General features: G+C 47.7%; 2 protein-coding genes across 6 annotated transcripts in view; both read left to right on the top strand.

Moving 5' to 3' along the window:
- LOC123769514 (protein inscuteable homolog) overlaps positions 1-20,000 on the top strand; it is a 168,180-nt gene that overhangs the window by 63,807 nt on the left and 84,373 nt on the right. The window lies entirely within an intron of this gene.
- Positions 1-20,000, top strand: part of LOC123750441 (glutamine-rich protein 2-like) — a 37,427-nt gene that overhangs the window by 1,120 nt on the left and 16,307 nt on the right. The window lies entirely within an intron of this gene.

Genomic DNA, 20,000 nt, shown 5'->3' with positions numbered 1-20,000 from the left:
CTTATCTGCCCTTCAACCATAGAGACTTCCCTCTACCTCTATTTCGTCATCTTATTGCTCATTCTGTCCGTGCAAGAGTTCATTGTTTCGGGGTTAGGAGAGAGGGGAGGGGGGGGGGGGGTAGAGTTATGGGTAGGGAGGTGGTTTGGGGGGAGGGAGGGAATAGGGTCGTTAACTACCTACCCTCTTCGTTCCAGTATAGTCTCTCGTATGTTATGCTAATGGTTGTATTCTATCATATAACCCATATATATTCGGTTTCAACCCTTTTTACCCTGTCGTAGCTCAGTCGATTAAGGCAGTGTCTGGGATGCTCCCGGACGCAGGTTCGAATCCTCGTCACGGCCCTTGTGGATTTGTTCATCATATAACCCTCTTTCACTCTATAGTCAAATCACAATGTTGTTTCTGATAGATAACTACACGCTCCTGTGGCGGTGTGTTCACTCACAGGATGAGTGGCGCTGCCCAGTACTGTCACTATGGCGGTGTGTTCACTCACAGGATGAGTGGCGCTGCCCAATACTGTCACTATGGCGGTGTGTCCACTCACAGGATGAGTGGCGCTGCCCAGTACTGTCACTATGGCGGTGTGTCCACTCACAGGATGAGTGGCGCTGCCCAGTACTGTCACTATGGCGGTGTGTTCACTCACAGGATGAGTGGCGCTGCCCAGTACTGTCACTATGGCGGTGTGTTCACTCACAGGATGAGTGGCGCTGCCCAATACTGTCACTATGGCGGTGTGTCCACTCACAGGATGAGTGGCGCTGCCCAGTACTGTCACTATGGCGGTGTGTCCACTCACAGGATGAGTGGCGCTGCCCAGTACTGTCACTATGGTGGTGTGTTCACTCACAGGATGAGTGGCGCTGCCCAATACTGTCACTATGGTGGTGTGCCCACTCACAGGATGAGTGGCGCTGCCCAATACTGTCACTATGGCAGTGTGTCCACTCACAGGATGAGTGACGCTGCCCAGTACTGTCACCATGGCGGTGTGTCCACTCACAAGATGAGTGACGCTGCCCAATACTGTCACCATGGCGGTGTGTCCACTCACAGGATGAGTGGCGCTGCCCAATACTGTCACTATGGCGGTGTGTCCACTCACAGGATGAGTGACGCTGCCCAGTACTGTCACTATGGCGGTGTGTCCACTCACAGGATGAGTGGCGCTGCCCAATACTGTCACTATGGCGGTGTGTCCACTCACAGGATGAGTGGCGCTGCCCAATACTGTCACTATGGCGGTGTGTCCACTCACAGGATGAGTGGCGCTGCCCAATACTGTCACTATGGCGGTGTGTCCACTCACAGGATGAGTGGCGCTGCCCAATACTGTCACCATGGCGGTGTGTCCACTCACAGGATGAGTGACGCTGCCCAATACTGTCACTATGGCGGTGTGTCCACTCACAGGATGAGTGACGCTGCCCAATACTGTCACTATGGCGGTGTGTCTACTCAAGGAAGATTCTGCGGTGGTTAACTGAGAACACAAATAACGCTGCCACTGTTAACGAAGTGTCGTAATACCGATAAATATATACGAATCAGAGTTGGCCAGGTTCGGTATCAGGACCTATCCTATACCTATCCCTTATACAAACCGCAGTCTGACAGCATCAGATTTAAGACCTATTTTATACCTTATTTATGCAAATTATCTCCCAAACTGAACATGAGGACTACACACTCATGACAATTGTAAGAAACTAAAGGAAAACCTCGACAGACTAAAGTCTTTGCAAGTGGCTTCTAGAGTTAAATTCCAGATAGTGCAAGGTAATGAAGTTGGACGCTGTTGACACTAGTTTGGGGGGGGGGGACAGTCATGAACTCATTCGTGGCAGTATATCATGTCTATCAGACCAATTTAGGAATATCCGGCGTCAACATAGACTTCATATCTAAGGAACAGTGGAGACATGGTCACCATATACAAAATATTCAATGGAAATGGCTGGTTAGACAACGATTGCATATTTGAACTTGAAATATTTTTACACATTGAGAGTTTCTACTCGTAGAAACCGAGGTTCCTGAAATAATCCCAGGGATGACTGAGACAAATAACTTTTGTGTCGGCATTAGATACGTGGAATGATTTACATAGTGGAATGATGGAGATAGACAATACAGTTCCACACCCACCACACCACACTATACACCACACCACCACACACCACACCACACCACACACCACACCACACCACACACCACACATATGGTGTGTTGTATTGTGGTGTGTGGTGTGTGATGGTGTGGATTAGTGGTGTGGTGGTGGTGTGGTTTGGTGTACTCAACAAGGTGAGTACACCACAACACTACCACACCTACGCTACACACACCTGAGGTCTATCCTGCCGCTCCATCACCACTTGAAGTTCAATAAAGACAAAATTTAATATTCTCTACATGTCGACTAGTAAGGCCACGAGTTTTATTACCTCAGATCTTATCAAGGAGGGCTGGCCACAGCCTGAAGAGTGAGTGAGTGAGTGAGTGAGTGAGTGAGTGAGTGAGTGAGTGAGTGAGTGAGTGAGTGAGAAGAGAAGAGAAGAGAGGGCGATTTTTAAATCATTAGTACCAAAACAAATACTTAATTTATTGTCTCTTCAACAAAGTGACAAGACAAGAGACTTTATAGTCACGAGACAAAATAAAAATAGACGTCTCGTATCAGGTCATAACTTTATTTAATCTGTTATTTTGATCTTTGGTGAGGACGGTACTATATTCACCTTTGAGAAGTGCGGTTTAATACTTATCTTACCCGTGCATTAAGCGCGCCACAACAGTTCTTTTGGCTTTGTATTTTCCCCAGAGAGCTGCGAGTATGTGCAAGAAGGGGGGGTGGTTCTTCTTGTGTATTTTCAGCACATATGAATATCTATAGATAATGTGTAGCATTCACATTTCCTTCAGATGCTTGTGTAAATATTTTGATTTGCTCTGTTTACTGGGATATTCAGTTTTGTTTGTATGGGTTTACAGGTTCGTATCTCATCTAGGAATTATGTATTGTGGGACTTTTTCTCTCTTGAGAAGATCTCAGCTCTTGGGCCACCAGCTGGGAGGGAGTCAGGCGTCGTGGAGTAATTGAATTTTTATTATCAGGGGAGAGTGCCAAGCCATTACGGCTATATAGCCCTTTGAAGGGGTCAGGATAAGGATTTGGGATGGGACGGAGGGAAGGAATGGTGGCCTAACTAATGGGACGGTCGGGGGATTGAACGCCGACCTACGGTATCTCCTCTGTTCGTGTTCGTGTGTATATATATATATATATATATATATATATATATATATATATATATATATATATATATATATATATATATATATATATATATATATATATACACACACAACTTTAGAAACACTTTCCCACCAGGAGACTCGAACCCTAGCCAGCACAGAAGCCTTCCAGCAACTGGCATAACAGGTACGCCTTAACCCACTCCACCACCTGCTCAGATCCTTAAAAGAGATGGTAATTTCGGAGTATTTAACACTCCAAAGACCACCACCTCCCAAGAGCACTAGAGCAAGTGAGGGGTCATTTAAGGGTCTGAGCAGGTGGTGGAGTGGGTTAAGGCGTACCTGTTATGCCAGTTGCTGGAAGGCTTCTGTGCTGGCTAGGGTTCGAGTCTCCTGGTGGGAAAGTGTTTCTAAAGTTGTATACTTCACTCTCGTGTTTAGGAGAGTTGTGCCTTAAGCATAGACACAGTGTTCTCCCATATTAACAGGGACTTGATGAAAAAACGTAAAAATGACCCCTCACTTGCTCTAGTGCTCTTGGGAGGTGGCGGTCTTTGGAGTGTTAAATACTCCAAAATTACCATCTCTTTTAAGGGTCTGAGCAGGTGGTGGATTGGGTTAAGGCGTACCTGTTATGCCAGTTGCTGGAAGGCTTCTGTGCTGGCTAGGGTTCGAGTCTCCTGGTGGGAAAGTGTTTCTAAAGTTGTATACTTCACTCTCGTGTTTAGGAGAGTTGTGCCTTAAGCATAGACACAGTGTTCTCCCATATTAACAGGGACTTGATGAAAAAACGTAAAAATGACCCCTCACTTGCTCTAGTGCTCTTGGGAGGTGGTGGTCTTTGGAGTGTTAAATACTCCGAAATCACCATCTCTTTTAAGGGTCTGAGCAGGTGGTGGAGTGGGTTAAGGCGTACCTGTTATGCCAGTTGCTGGAAGGCTTCTGTGCTGGCTAGGGTTCGAGTCTCCTGGTGGGAAAGTGTTTCTAAAGTTGTATACTTCACTCTCGTGTTTAGGAGAGTTGTGCCTTAAGCATAGACACAGTGTTCTCCCATATTAACAGGGACTTGATGAAAAAACGTAAAAATGACCCCTCACTTGCTCTAGTGCTCTTGGGAGGTGGCGGTCTTTGGAGTGTTAAATACTCCAAAATTACCATCTCTTTTAAGGGTCTGAGCAGGTGGTGGAGTGGGTTAAGGCGTACCTGTTATGCCAGTTGCTGGAAGGCTTCTGTGCTGGCTAGGGTTCGAGTCTCCTGGTGGGAAAGTGTTTCTAAAGTTGTATACTTCACTCTCGTGTTTAGGAGAGTTGTGCCTTAAGCATAGACACAGTGTTCTCCCATATTAACAGGGACTTGATGAAAAAACGTAAAAATGACCCCTCACTTGCTCTAGTGCTCTTGGGAGGTGGTGGTCTTTGGAGTGTTAAATACTCCGAAATCACCATCTCTTTTAAGGGTCTGAGCAGGTGGTGGAGTGGGTTAAGGCGTACCTGTTATGCCAGTTGCTGGAAGGCTTCTGTGCTGGCTAGGGTTCGAGTCTCCTGGTGGGAAAGTGTTTCTAAAGTTGTATACTTCACTCTCGTGTTTAGGAGAGTTGTGCCTTAAGCATAGACACAGTGTTCTCCCATATTAACAGGGACTTGATGAAAAAACGTAAAAATGACCCCTCACTTGCTCTAGTGCTCTTGGGAGGTGGTGGTCTTTGGAGTGTTAAATACTCCGAAATCACCATCTCTTTTAAGGGTCTGAGCAGGTGGTGGAGTGGGTTAAGGCGTACCTGTTATGCCAGTTGCTGGAAGGCTTCTGTGCTGGCTAGGGTTCGAGTCTCCTGGTGGGAAAGTGTTTCTAAAGTTGTATAATTCACTCTCGTGTTTAGGAGAGTTGTGCCTTATATATATATATATATATATATATATATATATATATATATATATATATATATATATATATATATATAATATATATATATATAAAATGTATTTGTTTTTATTTTAAGTGCTGTTTTTCGGGCATAGAGTGTGTGTGATTTCTCTATCAGTTATTTAGCTTCTGTGTCTCATCAAGATGAGTTACGTACCTATATCTCGTCTCATCATGATGAATTGCATTTATCTGAAATAGTATCCATGCAACAGGGGATCCTGAACCCTTTATTCTGTGTAACGAGCAGGTTATTGATGATTTCTATCGTAAAGTTCTTGATAACTAATCTTGCAGGAGAACTTTTTTAAGTGTGTGAATGAAGCACTTTTATCTCACAGACAAAATGCTCCTCTTTTGTTTTTAGTGTACCTTGTATAGCAGCTCTTGTAGAGCAGTACCTTGTATATAGTACCATGTATGGCAGCTCTTGTATAAGCTCTTGTGTAGCAGTACCTTGTATATAGTACCATGTATGGCAGCTCTTGTATAAGCTCTTGTTTACCAGCTTGTTCTGTTAGTGTAGTGTTCAGACAGGTGTTTAAGCTTTCACTGATAGTCTATGTAGCATGTATTAACTCTATGTGAGATGAGTAATCCAACGGTGAGAGTCACTACGGGTGTTAGGGGACTGTCAGACCTCGGCTCTAAGGTCTCCGTCAGCCCCGGGCTCTAAGGTCTCCGTCAGCCCCAGGCTCTAAGGTCTCCGTCAGCCCCAGGCTCTAAGGTCTCCGTCAGCCCCAGGCTCTAAGGTCTCCGTCAGCCCCAGGCTCTAAGGTCTATGTCAGCCCAACATACAAATAATCCTCATATGATATAAACAATTCAAAACCAAAACAGAATTAGTAGCAATTACATAGCAGTACATTTCCCTGTTTCATCTACGATTTTTTTATTTCAAATTCCAAACTTACATTTCTAAGAAAATATAATTTATATTACGACTGAAGAGCCTTCCCTCCCCCTTCCATTTCATTTCATACAAAATTGCAAGTGATGGTTCACTAGTTATTTCCCACCTCAAGACCAAAAGCAGATTCAATTCCAACTAATCTCAAGAGATTAGTTATCACTTAATGCTGGATAAGTGGCAGGAAATTTTTTATTCTTTGCCCAAAATAGGCCAACAACACTTTCAACATTCCACCATGACACTTGTTTAACACTTTTGACCACTATCTCACATAAGCTAAACCGACACTTGAAACAAACGCTATTCCGCTCAGTCGCTAATTGATTTAAAACGTAAATGAAACTATACTCACCCTAGTTGCAAACATCAGCACTAATTATATCACTTCAAATTATGGTAACCTTTAATGGCAGAACAGTTTAGGACACGTGGCATAGCTATAATTAGAAGAGGATAATTGCATCCCACCGCTGCCACCATTTAAAATACCCTGTGCAACAGTTTAATTACCACAGATGTTATCATAGACTCCTGACCACGGGGCGCTAATCAGTCCCCATCGGCCACTGCAGGGTAGGAGAAGAGAAGGAGATGACGGAGAGGAGAAGAGAGATAGGGAGATGATCGTTAATGGGCTTGGAAACTGCATCTGGTTGTTTGCACAGTTATGTGGTTGAGGGGCCGAGGCCACGTGTTAACCATCCTCCAGAAGGCAGCGGTATCTAGCATCATCTTGCCGGCCGCGTTACGACTTCTTTATTGCTGGTGTAAAACATGGGTAAGAGGGCGCCAGGGGGGAGGTGTGAGGGAGGGGTGGAATATGTGAAGTGAGAGAGTGACGGAACTGGGATGAATAGTGAGATGATGGAGCAGAGAAGGGCTGATGAAGAAGGGGTGGAGGTAGTGATGGAGAAGGGAGTGATGGATAATGATAGATAGATGGAGCAGAAGAGATGAGGTTGTAATACAATAAAAAACCTTTGAGATGATGAAGACCCAGAGAGCATATATATATATATATATATATATATATATATATATATATATATATATATATATAAACATATATATAAATATATATATATAATATATATGTATATATATATATATAAATATATATATATATATATATATATAATATATATATATATATAATATATATAATATATATATATATAATATATATATAATATATATATATATATATATATATATATATATATATATATATATATATATATATATATATATATATATATATATACACACTTCCCATCTCAACACAAAATTTAAAAAAAATGCCTTTAAATTGACATAAACATTTATGTTTATGGTTAAACTGTTTAAACATAATTTATATTATGTTTAAACTGTTAGACTGTAACATTTGTTGGCGATCCAAACATAATGAAAATAATGATCCAAAAACACACGCAATATTTTACAATGGTTTTGCCCCAAATAGTCATTAAAGGAGCTTCGAGGAGAAGTGATAGTTAAACGCGTGAAAGTTACAATATACACGTTCACTGCGATACATTTTGGTACATCGTCAGCTGTAAGACACACCTCTGCTCGATCCCACTTCCAAAGGACTGCTGATCTTCTATACCCTCGTGTGATAATGATAAGAGTTATGGCTGTAAACACACTATTGAATAAAAGTTCAAGATTATGTCTTCGTAGTTTTCGTAACTGATGGACTAGACTGCTGACTTTCAGTTTGCATAGAAAACTGGTTATTCACTAGCTTCCTGATAGGGGAAACTATCCTGTATTACAAGGTAAAGTGTGTGTTTTTTTGTGTGTATCTATGTGTGTGTGTGTCTTATGTATCAGGCCAATTTCTGACCATCCCAGAATCCAGCCCACAAAAGGTGACTTAACTTCCCAGGTACCATTTCAATGGTAGGTGAACAGAGGCATCAGGTAAAATGATATGTTGCCCACACACTTCTGTCCTGCCGTGGGGATCCCTAGCTCACTGCGTCACCCCCGTTCTCTGTCTGTTCTCTCTCTCTCTCTCTCTCTCTCTCTCTCTCTCTCTCTCTCTCTCTCTCTCTCTCTCTCTCTCTCTCTCTCTCTCTCTGTTTCGTCCCTTAGACGGAATTCTTTGAATAGTATCCATTACGTTCTGCTGTTGGTAGATCTGTCTCTTTTTTCTCTGTCTATTTTTCTCTGTCTCTCTCTCTGTCTGTGTTATTCTGTCCATCACGCCTGGTATTTTAAGACTCAATTAGTCGACAATAGTTTAAGCCACAAGTACAAGACAATGTTGTGACTTCATGCCACCAGACAGTGATGTGTTTGTTAGTTTAACTGCAAGAGTTAGTCTTGGTTAACGCCTCGCTAATACCGAGACAGCTCGTTAATGGCAATGGTTATGCAAATGCTCTCGTTAGTAATATGGGTTTTGCAATCTGTCTTAAGCTGGAGACGGCGAGTTGCATAGTGGGAGGTTTATATAGCCCTGCGGTGTCACACGCGTGCGCGCGCGCGCATACACATTCCAGAGATATTAGAAAGAACTTTTTTAGTGTCAGAGTGGTTGACAAATGGAATGCATTAGGCAGTGATGTGGTGGAGGCTGACTCCATACACAGTTTCAAGTGTAGATATGATAGAGCCCAATAGGCTCAGGAATCTGTACACCAGTTGATTGACGGTTGAGAGGCGGGACCAAAGAGCCAGAGCTCAACCCCCGCAAACACAACTAGGTGAGTACACACACACACACCTGTGTGTGTGTGTGTGTGTGTGTGTGTGTGTGTACTCACCTATATGTGCTTGCAGGATCGAGCATTGACTCTTGGATCCCGCCTTTCGAGCATCGGTTGTTTACAGCAATGACTCCTGTCCCATTTCCCTATCATACCTGGTTTTAAAATTATGAATAGTATTTGCTTCCACAACCTGTTCCTGAAGTGCATTCCATTTCCCCACTACTCTCACGCTAAAAGAAAACTTCCTTACATCTCTGTGACTCATCTGAGTTTCAAGCTTCCATCCATGTCCTCTCGTTCTGTTACTATTCCGTGTGAACATTTCGTCTATGTCCACTCTGTCAATTCCTCTGAGTATCTTATACGTTCCTATCATGTCCCCCCTCTCCCTTCTTCTTTCTAGTGTCGTAAGGCACAGTTCCCTCAGGCGCTCTTCATACCCCATCCCTCGTAGCTCTGGGACGAGTCTCGTTGCAAACCTCTGAACCTTTTCCAGTTTCATTATATGCTTCTTCAGATGGGGACTCCATGATGAGGCGGCATACTCTAAGACTGGCCTTACGTAGGCAGTGTAAAGCGCCCTAAATGCCTCCTTACTTAGGTTTCTGAATGATGTTCTAACTTTTGCCAGTGTAGAGTACGCTGCTGTCGTTATCCTATTAATATGTGCCTCAGGAGATAGATTAGGTGTTACGTCCACCCCCAGGTCTCTTTCACGCGTCGTTACAGGTAGGCTGTTCCCCTTCATTGTGTACTGTCCCTTTGGTCTCCTATCTCCTAGTCCCATTTCCATAACTTTACATTTGCTCGTGTTGAATTCTAGTAGCCATTTCTCTGACCATCTCTGCAATCTGTTCAGGTCCTCTTGGAGGATCCTGCAATCCTCATCTGTCACAACTCTTCTCATCAACTTTGCATCATCCGCAAACATCGACATGTAGGACTCTACGCCTGTAAACATGTCGTTAACATACACAAGAAATAGAATTGGTCCCAGCACCGATCCTTGTGGTACTCCACTTGTTACTGTTCGCCAGTCCGACTTCTCGCCCCTTACCGTAACTCTTTGGCTCCTTCCTGTTAGGTAGTTCCTTATCCATTCTAGGACCTTTCCCCCCACCCCCGCCTGCCTCTCGAGCTTGAACAGCAGTCTCATGTGCGGTACTGTATCAAAGGCTTTTTGGCAGTCCAGAAATATGCAGTCTGCCCAACCATCTCTGTCCTGTCTTATCCTCGTTATTTTATCATAGAATTCCAGAAGGTTTGTTAGGCACGATTTCCCTGTCCAGAACCCATGTTGATGTTTGTTCACAAACCTAATGTTCTCCAGGTGTGCAACCAGTCGTAGCCTAATTATTCTTTCCAGTATTTTACAGGGGATGCTTGTCAGTGATACAGGTCTGTAGTTAAGTGCCTCCTCCCTATCTCCTTTCTTGAAGATCGGCACGACATTTGCCTTCTTCCAGCAACTGGGCAATTCTCCTGACATAAGTGACTCATTAAAGATCATTGCCAGAGGCACGCTGAGGGCCTGTGCTGCTTCTTTTAGTATCCACGGTGATACTTTGTCTGGTCCAACTGCTTTAGTTGCATCTAGAGTTGTCAACTGTTTCATTACCTCCTCTGCTGTCACCTCTATATCTGATAGTCTTTCATCTAGGGTAACCCCTTCCAACAATGGGAGCTGCTCAGGCTCGGTAGTGAACACTCCATGGAAACTGGCATTCAGTGCCTCGCAGATTTCCTTGTCACTTTCAGTATATGCCCCCTCTGTCTTCCTTAGTCTTGTCACTTGGTCGTTCACCGACATTTTTCTTCTTATATGACTGTGTAGTAACTTAGGTTGTTTTTTCGCTTTGATTGCAATATCGTTCTCATAGTCCCTTTCCGATGTTCGTCTTATGTTAATGTAATCGTTCCTAGCTCTGTTGTATCTGCTTCTGTTGTCCTCTGTTCTTTGTCTTCTGTACTTCCTCCACTCCCGCCTGCTGGCCATTTTTGCTTCCTGACACTGTCTATTAAACCATGGGTTATTATATTCCTTCTTATTTTTTCCCTTTACCGTTGGTATAAATCTCTCTTCGGCCTCCTGGCATTTCTGTATGACTAGGTCCATCATATCTTGGACTGTTTTTCCTCTAATTTCTTCCTCCCACTGCACTTCACCCAGATAGTCCCTTATCCTCATATAGTCCCCTTTCCTGTAGTCAGCTCTCCTTTCCCAGATCTCTTGTCCCATGGTCATAATTTTGAATTCCATCATGTAGTCAAAGACTAGGACACAATGGTCACTGGCCCCTAGAGGTATTTCATGCTCTAAATTCTCGATATCTTCTACGTTCTGGGTGAAAATCAGGTCTAATAGGCTCGGTGCATCTCCTCCTCTTTCCCTTGTGTCTTCCTTCACATGTTGTGTCAGGAAATTCCTGTCTATAACATCTACTAATTTTGCTCCCCACGTTTCCCACGCTCCCCACGTTTTTGCTCCCCCACGTTTTGCTTCCCCACGTTTACACGCTCCCCACGTGTGTGTGTGTGTGTGTGTGTGTGTGTGTGTGTGTGTGTGTGTGTGTGTGTGTGTGTGCGCGCGTCAGTTACCAAAATAAAAATAAAAAAATCTGCCATATGAATAATAGGAATATAACCGATTTCCTTGACAGAAAACGAGGCCTTTGGTTGGGGCATTGTGGGGGTAGACTTAACCTGGAGATCGGGAGGTCGCTATGTACATTATGATCAATATATCGTTTAACTCGGATACATTTACATTTGTAGAGCGATGGTAGGCTATATATGAAGGGCCACGTTGTGTCAAGGGCCAGCAGTCTCATGCTCTAAACATCACCAGCTACCAAGATGGTGGTTGTTGTTGTTTAAGATTCGCTGCCTGGAACAAGAAGTTCCAAGTAGCACGGACTATGGTGAGCCCGCCCAGGATGATTAGTCCTGTAGGAACTCCTGGTCGGCTAAAAGTCACTGGCAAATTTTAGGTGCATTATGAGAATATAATAATAATTGTTCTGATAATAATAATAATTGGGCCTGATAGTAATAATAATTGTTCTGATAATAAAAATAATTGGTATGATAATTATAATTGGTTTGATAGTAATAATTGGTCTGATAGTAGTAATACCCTCACTGAAAGTCTTGGGCTCCTCTGGCCATTAGTTTCAGGCGATGCATTTCATAAGACAGAAAAAGAGGGTAAAATCAATACATTAAAACAGAATAGTTTTACCTAGTGAAAATAAAGCGGGAGACAGTTAAGGGGAAACTGCTTTAATAATCGTAGCCCCGACGTCCGAGTTCGTCAGATTGATTTCAACTTATTCATTTATTTATATACAAGAAAATACATTGGTGGTTAACAGAGAACATAGAAATTGAGTTGATTTTACATTCTTGTAAAGCCACTAGTACGCATAGCGTTTCGGGCAAGTCCTTCAACTTGGTGTATGTCAAATGCCCTCCGGTAGGCAGATAAGGTCGCCACATAAAAGACTAAATTTTGATTAGTAGATAAGAAATAGGTGAAAAAAAAGGTTCTTCCGGACCCCTGGCTTCTACCTCCTGGTCCCTCGAAAAGGTATCCTGAAATAAATCATTAAGGGGGTTATTAACGACCATGTTCTCCTAATTAGAAAAATTCCCAGAGAGAAAGAGAGACGAGACGAGCAATAAACTAGGAAGGAGAGAGAGTGTGTCTAGTCACCTATTTGTGTCTTCAGGATCGAGCTCTAGCTCTTGGACTGGTATTCTAGCTGTCGGTTGGCTAATGCAATGACTCCTCATCTATTTCCTCACACGTGTGTGTGTGTGATATATATGTCGTAATTATAGTCAATATAGAGGGTATATAGGGTATGGCCTGTGGTTCATATAGGCAAGCAGGCCCGGCACTGTGTTCGTGACAGTGGCCAGGTGGGAGGGCCAGGTGGGAGGGCCAGGTGGGAGAGCCAGGTGGGAGGGCCAGGTGGAAGAGCCAGGTGGAAGAGCCAGGTGGTGGTCAGGTGGGAGAACGCTCTCTTCATCTTGCCTTCTTTTGTCCATATTTGTCTTACCGTGTCATCACCGCCCCTCTACTCTTCTCTTCTATTTTCCTCCCCCCTGTTCCTTCGTCCTCATCCCTCCTCATATGTCCTCAACTGCCTTCACCTGCCCCTTCACAAAGTCCCACCTTTTCTGACACTATAAGAATAGTCTCCCTTCACATTCCCGTTCTCATTAAACCACAGTAGTTGACCCTCATCTGTCCTTCCCATCCCTTTCTATCCCCTCCCACTTTCCTTCATTACCTCCCCCCCTCTCCCCGCCTCCAATTATACCCCTTCCCTCCTCGTTGATCTACCCCCCCCTTGCCCCCTCCCTTGCCCCCCCCCTTCCCAGCGACGCATACCTCCACCCATACCTCCCAAACGCCCTCCATATCCCACAGTGTTCATTTCCCTCCCCTGCTTCTCCCCCCTACTTCCCATAATTCCACCCCCCTTCTCCTCTCCCCTACACACTCCCCCCCTACCCTAAGCCTTGTTTCTACCCCTCCTCGCCACCTGGCTTCACCCCCACCACCCAGCTTTCTCGGCTTCAATATGTAATGTAAATAAGTAATCGTCGATAGAGATCACGAAGCTGATATGTAACATAAGGGGATGGATATTATGTTCTTGTTTGATTCATGATGTTAAATTATGGTATATTTATGTTTGTCATTTAATTTGACCGAAAGGTGATGCTGTTAGTTTTATTTGGCAGTTTTATGGAGAGCTGCACATTGTGTTTAATGTGTATATGCGAACAGTGAAGCAAGGAAGAAATGTGTACGTGTATACTAAAGTAATTTTTACAGGAATGCCAAAATGAACATTATGTGTATTATATTGGGGATATGTACACACGTTACTTATAGGGATCAGCTGAAGTTATTACCAACGGGAGTGGATGATAAATCTCTCGTGTGCCCGTGCTCGACATATACTTACATCACACACAGCACCGCTCCTGTGCCAGGTAAGTCCACAACGGGCTCACCATAGCCCGTGCTACTTAGAACTTGTTCCGAGTAGCTGAATCTATAACAACAACAGCGACATATACATCGAGGAGGACTGATGTCTATTTGTTGTTTGGCGCACGCAGGAGAGGAACTTTAAGTTTTATCTGGGCATTCCTGTACCCATGAACTTTGTTAAGTTAGGGCTGGACATTCTTGTCGCTAGGAACTTTTCAAGTTAGGCCGGAACATTGTGGTAGCCAAGAACTTTGTCAAGTCAAGACTGAGCTTTAGTAGTGTTACCAGATTTGGTAACTTAACTTACCCTATCCACTTGTCCACTTGGACTGGTCGGTACATCGACGGCCTCGCTTCCTACAGCTCGGCGTTCGATCCCCGAGGATCCAAGTGGTTGGGCACCATTCCTTCCCCCTCCGTCCTATCCCATATCCTTGGCCTCACATCCCTTAGACATATTAAATAGTTGTACTGGCTTAATATGCTTTCTTCTTATAATTACCCAACCTACAGAGTCTTTAGTGATCACAATTTCACGAGGAACCCCCTCGAAACTATAAGAAAGAAAACGAATTTTTTTAAGAAACTACCTTTTATTCATGAGATAATCGATAAGAAACCATTCACTGATAAAAAAAATTATGTTGGAGGTAACAGGTGCCTTGTCCTCCTCTCACCTAGAGGAGGGGGTAAGGGGGGGGGGTATGGGGGTTGGAAGAAAACCAGTTAAATGTCCAGGTAGTCTATAGGTATACCAGAATACAGGTATACAGTAAGGTAGTCTATAGGTATACCAGAATACAGGTATACAGTAAGGTAGTCTATAGGTATACCAGAATACAGGTATACAGTGAGGTAGACAGGTATACCTTGAGGTAGACAGGTATACATTGAAATATTTAGGTATACATTGAGGTAGACAGGTATACATTGAGGTATAGAGGTATACATTGAGGTATAGAGGTATACATTGAGGTATAGAGGTATACATTGAGGTATAGAGGTATACATTGAGGTATAGAGGTATACATTGAGGTAGACAGGTATACATTGAGGTATACAGGTATACATTGAGGTATACAGGTATACATTGAGGTAGACAGGTATACATTGAGGTATACAGGTATACATTGAGGTATACAGGTATACATTGAGGTAGACTGGTATAGTCAGTGGTCTTCTGTGGTGGTGGTGGTGGCTGTATGTGCCTGCAGGATCGAGCTTTAGCTCTTGGACCTCGTTGTTCTAACTGTTGGTTGTCTTATGTATTGACTGACCTAATTTTATCTTATATCTACTACATATATTTCTCACACACACACACACGCACACACATATACACATACACACATATACACATACACACAAACGGGGCCTGACGGCTGAGATGGACAGCGCTCGGGATTCGTAGTCCTAAGGGTCCGGCGGCGGAAACATATGGGCAGAGTTTCTTTCACCCTGATAGCCTGTTCATCTAGCAGTAAATAGGTACCTGGGAGTTAGACAGCTGCTATGGGCTGCTTCCTGTGTGTGTGTGTGTGTGTGTGTGTGTGTGTGTGTGTGTTTCTTAGAGGTAAATATATGTAGTGGACATAATAGAGAAAAATTAGATTGTTTAAAAAGGCAGGTGTTTAGAAAGGCGGGGTCCAAGAGCTAATAGTTCGATTCTGCAGACACAAATATTAAATGCAAATAGTAAATACACACAAACAGGCTGCAGCCCGTAGCAGCTCTCTAACTCGTCAATGTACCTATCTACTGCTAGGTAAACAGAGGCATTAAGTGAAAGAAACTCTGCCCATTTGCTTCTGCCTCGGTCGGGAATCGAACCCGGGCTCTTAGGACTCCCGAGTAAGGCACCAATAGGATGGTTCAGTCATACTGTAGGGAGAGTGGTCTCCCGTACCACCCAGCCCGTCTGGTGAGTAGGTTAGGTGCGGCCGTGTTCTGGGGTGGGGGGGGGGGAGGAGCAAGGTGGGGTTGTAGGGTAGGGTGGGTGGGGTGTTGGGGAGCATTATGGGGGTGGTAGGGTAGGGTGGGGGGGGGAGGAGCAAGGTGGGGTTGTAGGGTAGGGTGGGTGGGGTGTTGGGGAGCAATATGGGGGTGGTAGGGTAGGGTGGGGGGGGGGGAGGAGCAAGGTGGGGTGGTAGGGTAGGGAGGGTGGGGTGTTGGGGAGCAATATGGGGGTGGTAGGGTAGGGAGGTGGGTGGTGGGGTTGACTTTTTAAAGTGGAAGGTGGTAGTGGAGGGTTCACCAGGGGTAAAGTTACAAGCTGGTGACTCTACCAGGTATAAGGTTGCAGATATACTCCCACCAGGTATACTCTGGTGGGCTTACCAGAGTATACCTGGAACATACCTGCAGAGGGTTTCGCGAAGTTCATTTACTCCCCAAGCCCGGCCTGAGGCCAGGCCCGACTTGTGATAACTTGGTCCACTAGGCTGTTGCTTGGAGCGGCCCGCAGGCCCACACATCCACCACAGCCTGGTTGGTCCGGCACTCCTTACAAAAACGTATCTAATTGCTTCTTGAAGACATCCACCTTTGTTCCGGCAATATTTCTAATGCTTGCTGGGAGAGTGTTGAACAACCGTGAACCTCTGATGTTCAGATAGTGCTCTCTGATTATGCCTATGGCTATCTTGAGATGATGAGGTTATCTTGAGATGATGTCGGGGCTTTTAGTGTCCCCGCGGCCCGGTCCTCGACCAGGCCTTCCACCCCCAAGAAAGCAGCCCGTGACAGCTGACTAACACCCAGGTACTTATTTTACTGCTAGGTAACAGGGGCATAGGGTGAAAGAAACTCTGCCCATTGTTTCTCGCCGGCGCCTGGGATCGAACCCAGGACCACAGGATCACAAGTCCAGCGTGCTGTCCGCTCGGCCGACCGGTTCCCTAATGGCACCTCTATTCACTGGTTCTATTCTGCATTTCCTTCCATATCTCGGGTATGAGGATGCATATAACATGAAGACCTAGAGTACGGGGAGTAGGACTCTCCTCTATCACCCCTACTCTCCCCCATCACCACCTACTCTCCCCCAACACCCCCTAACACCCCCATACTCTCCCCCAACACCCCCATACTCTCCCCCAACACCCCCTACTCTCCCCCAACACCCCCTACTCTCCCCCAACACTCCCTACTCTCCCCCAACACCCCCCTACTCTCCCCCAACACCCCCTACTCTCCCCCAACACCCCCTACTCTCCCCCAACACCCCCTACTCTCCCCCAACACCCCCATACTCTCCCCCAACACCCCCTACTCTCCTCCATCACCCCCTACTCTCCCCCATCACCCCTACTCTCCCCCAACACCCCCTACTCTCCCCCAACACCCCCTACTCTCCCCCAACACCCCCTGCTCTCCCCCAACACCCCCTGCTCTCCCCCAACACCCCCTACTCTCCCCCCAACACCCCCCTACTCTCCCCCAACACCCCCCTACTCTCCCCCAACACCCCCCTACTCTCCCCCAACACCCCCCTACTCTCCCCCAACACCCCCCTACTCTCCCCCAACACCCCCCTACTCTCCCCCAACACCCCCCTACTCTCCCCCAACACCCCCCTACTCTCCCCCAACACCCCCCTACTCTCCCCCAACACCCCCCTACTCTCCCCCAACACCCCCCTACTCTCCCCCAACACCCCCCTACTCTCCCCCAACACCCCCCTACTCTCCCCCAACACCCCCCTACTCTCCCCCAACACCCCCCTACTCTCCCCCAACACCCCCCTACTCTCCCCCAACACCAACCTACTCTCCCCCAACACCCCCCTACTCTCCCCCAACACCCCCCTACTCTCCCCCAACACCCCCCACTCTCCCCCAACACCCCCCACTCTCCCCCAACACCCCCCACTCTCCCCCAACACCCCCTACTCTCCCCCAACACCCCCTACTCTCCCCCAACACCCCCTACTCTCCCCCAACACCCCCTACTCTCCCCCAACACCCCCTACTCTCCCCCAACACCCCCTACTCTCCCCCAACACCCCCTACTCTCCCCCAACACCTCCTACTCTCCCCCAACACCCCCTACTCTCCCCCAACACCCCCTACTCTCCCCCAACACCCCCTACTCTCCCCCAACACCCCCTACTCTCCCCCAACACCCCCTACTCTCCCCCAACACCCCCTACTCTCCCCCAACACCCCCTACTCTCCCCCAACACCCCCTACTCTCCCCCAACACCCCCTACTCTCCCCCAACACCCCCTACTCTCCCCCAACACCCCCTACACTCCCCCAACACCCCCTACACTCCCCCAACACCCCCTACACTCCCCCAACACCCCCTTCACTCCCCCAACACCCCCTACACTCCCCCAACACCCCCTACACTCCCCCAACACCCCCCTACTCTCCCCCAACACCCCCTACTCTCCCCCAACACCCCCTACTCTCCCTCAACACCCCCTACACACCCCCAACACCCCCTACACTCCCCCAACACCCCCCTACACTCCCCCAACACCCCCCTACACTCCCCTACTCTCCCCCAACACCCCCTACTCTCCCCCAACACCCCCCTACTCTCCCCCAACACCCCCCTACTCTCCCCCAACACCCCCCTACTCTCCCCCAACACCCCCTACTCTCCCCCAACACCCCCCTACTCTCCCCCAACACCCCCCTACTCTCCCCCAACACCCCCCTACTCTCCCCCAACACCCCCCTACTCTCCCCCAACACCCCCTACTCTCCCCCAACACCCCCCTACTCTCCCCCAACACACCCCCTACTCTCCCCCAACACTCTCCCCCAACACCCCCCCTACTCTCCCCAGCACACCCCCCTACTCTCCCTCAACACCCCCCTACTCTCGCCCAACACCCCCCCCTACTCTCCCCCAACACCCCCCCCTACTCTCCCCCAACACCCCCTACTTTCCCCCAACACCCCCTACTCTCCCCCCATCACCCCCCTACTCTCCCCCAACACCCCCTACTCTCCCCCAACACCCCTTACTCTCCCTCAACACCCCCCTACTCTCCCCCAACACCCCCTACTCTCCCCCAGCACACCCCCTACTCTCCCCCAACACCCCCCTACTCTCCCCCAACACACCCCCTACTCTCCCCCAACACACCCCCTACTCTCCCCCCAACACACCTCCTACTCTCCCCCAACACCCCCCTACTCTCCCCCAACACCCCCCTACTCTCCCCCAACACCCCCCTACACTCCCCCAACACCTCCCTACTCTCCCCCAACACCCCCTACTCTCCCCCAACACCCCCCTACTCTCCCCCAGCACACCCCCTACTCTCCCCCAACACCCCCCCCTACTCTCCCCCAACACACCCCCTACTCTCCCCCAACACACCCCCTACTCTCCCCCAACACACCCCCTACTCTCCCCCAACACCCCCCTACACTCCCCCAACACCTCCCTACTCTCCCCCAACACACCCCCCTACTCTCCCCCAACACCCCCCTACTCTCCCCCAACACCCCCCTACACTCCCCCAGCACACCCCCTACTCTCCCCCAACACCCCCCCTACTCTCCCCCAACACACCCCCTACTCTCCCCCAACACACCCCCTACTCTCCCCCAACACACCCCCCTACTCTCCCCCAACACCCCTTACTCTCCCTCAACACCCCCCCTACTCTCCCCCAACACCCCCCTACTCTCCCCCAGCACACCCCCTACTCTCCCCCAACACCCCCCCTACTCTCCCCCAACACACCCCCTACTCTCCCCCAACACCCCCCTACTCTCCCCCAACACACCCCCTACTCTCCCCCAACACACCCCCTACTCTCCCCCAACACCTCCCTACTCTCCCCCAACACCCCCTACTCTCCCCCAGCACACCCCCTACTCTCCCCCAACACCCCCCCTACTCTCCCCCAACACCCCCCCTACTCTCCCCCAACACACCCCCTACTCTCCCCCAACACACCCCCTACTCTCCCCCCAACACACCCCCTACTCTCCCCCAACACCCCCCTACTCTCCCCCAACACCCCCCTACACTCCCCCAACACCTCCCTACTCTCCCCCAACACCCCCTACTCTCCCCCAACACCCCCCTACTCTCCCCCAACACCCCCATACTCTCCCCCAACACCCCCTACTCTCCCCCAACACCCCCCCCCATACTCTCCCCCAACACCCCCATACTCTCCCCCAACACCCCCCCTACT

This window comes from Procambarus clarkii, chromosome 63 (assembly GCF_040958095.1).
Source record: "Procambarus clarkii isolate CNS0578487 chromosome 63, FALCON_Pclarkii_2.0, whole genome shotgun sequence".
NCBI classification, from domain to species: Eukaryota; Metazoa; Arthropoda; class Malacostraca; order Decapoda; family Cambaridae; genus Procambarus; species Procambarus clarkii.
Note: the sequence above shows the minus strand (reverse complement) of the source record. Positions and strands in the feature narration are given on the sequence as shown.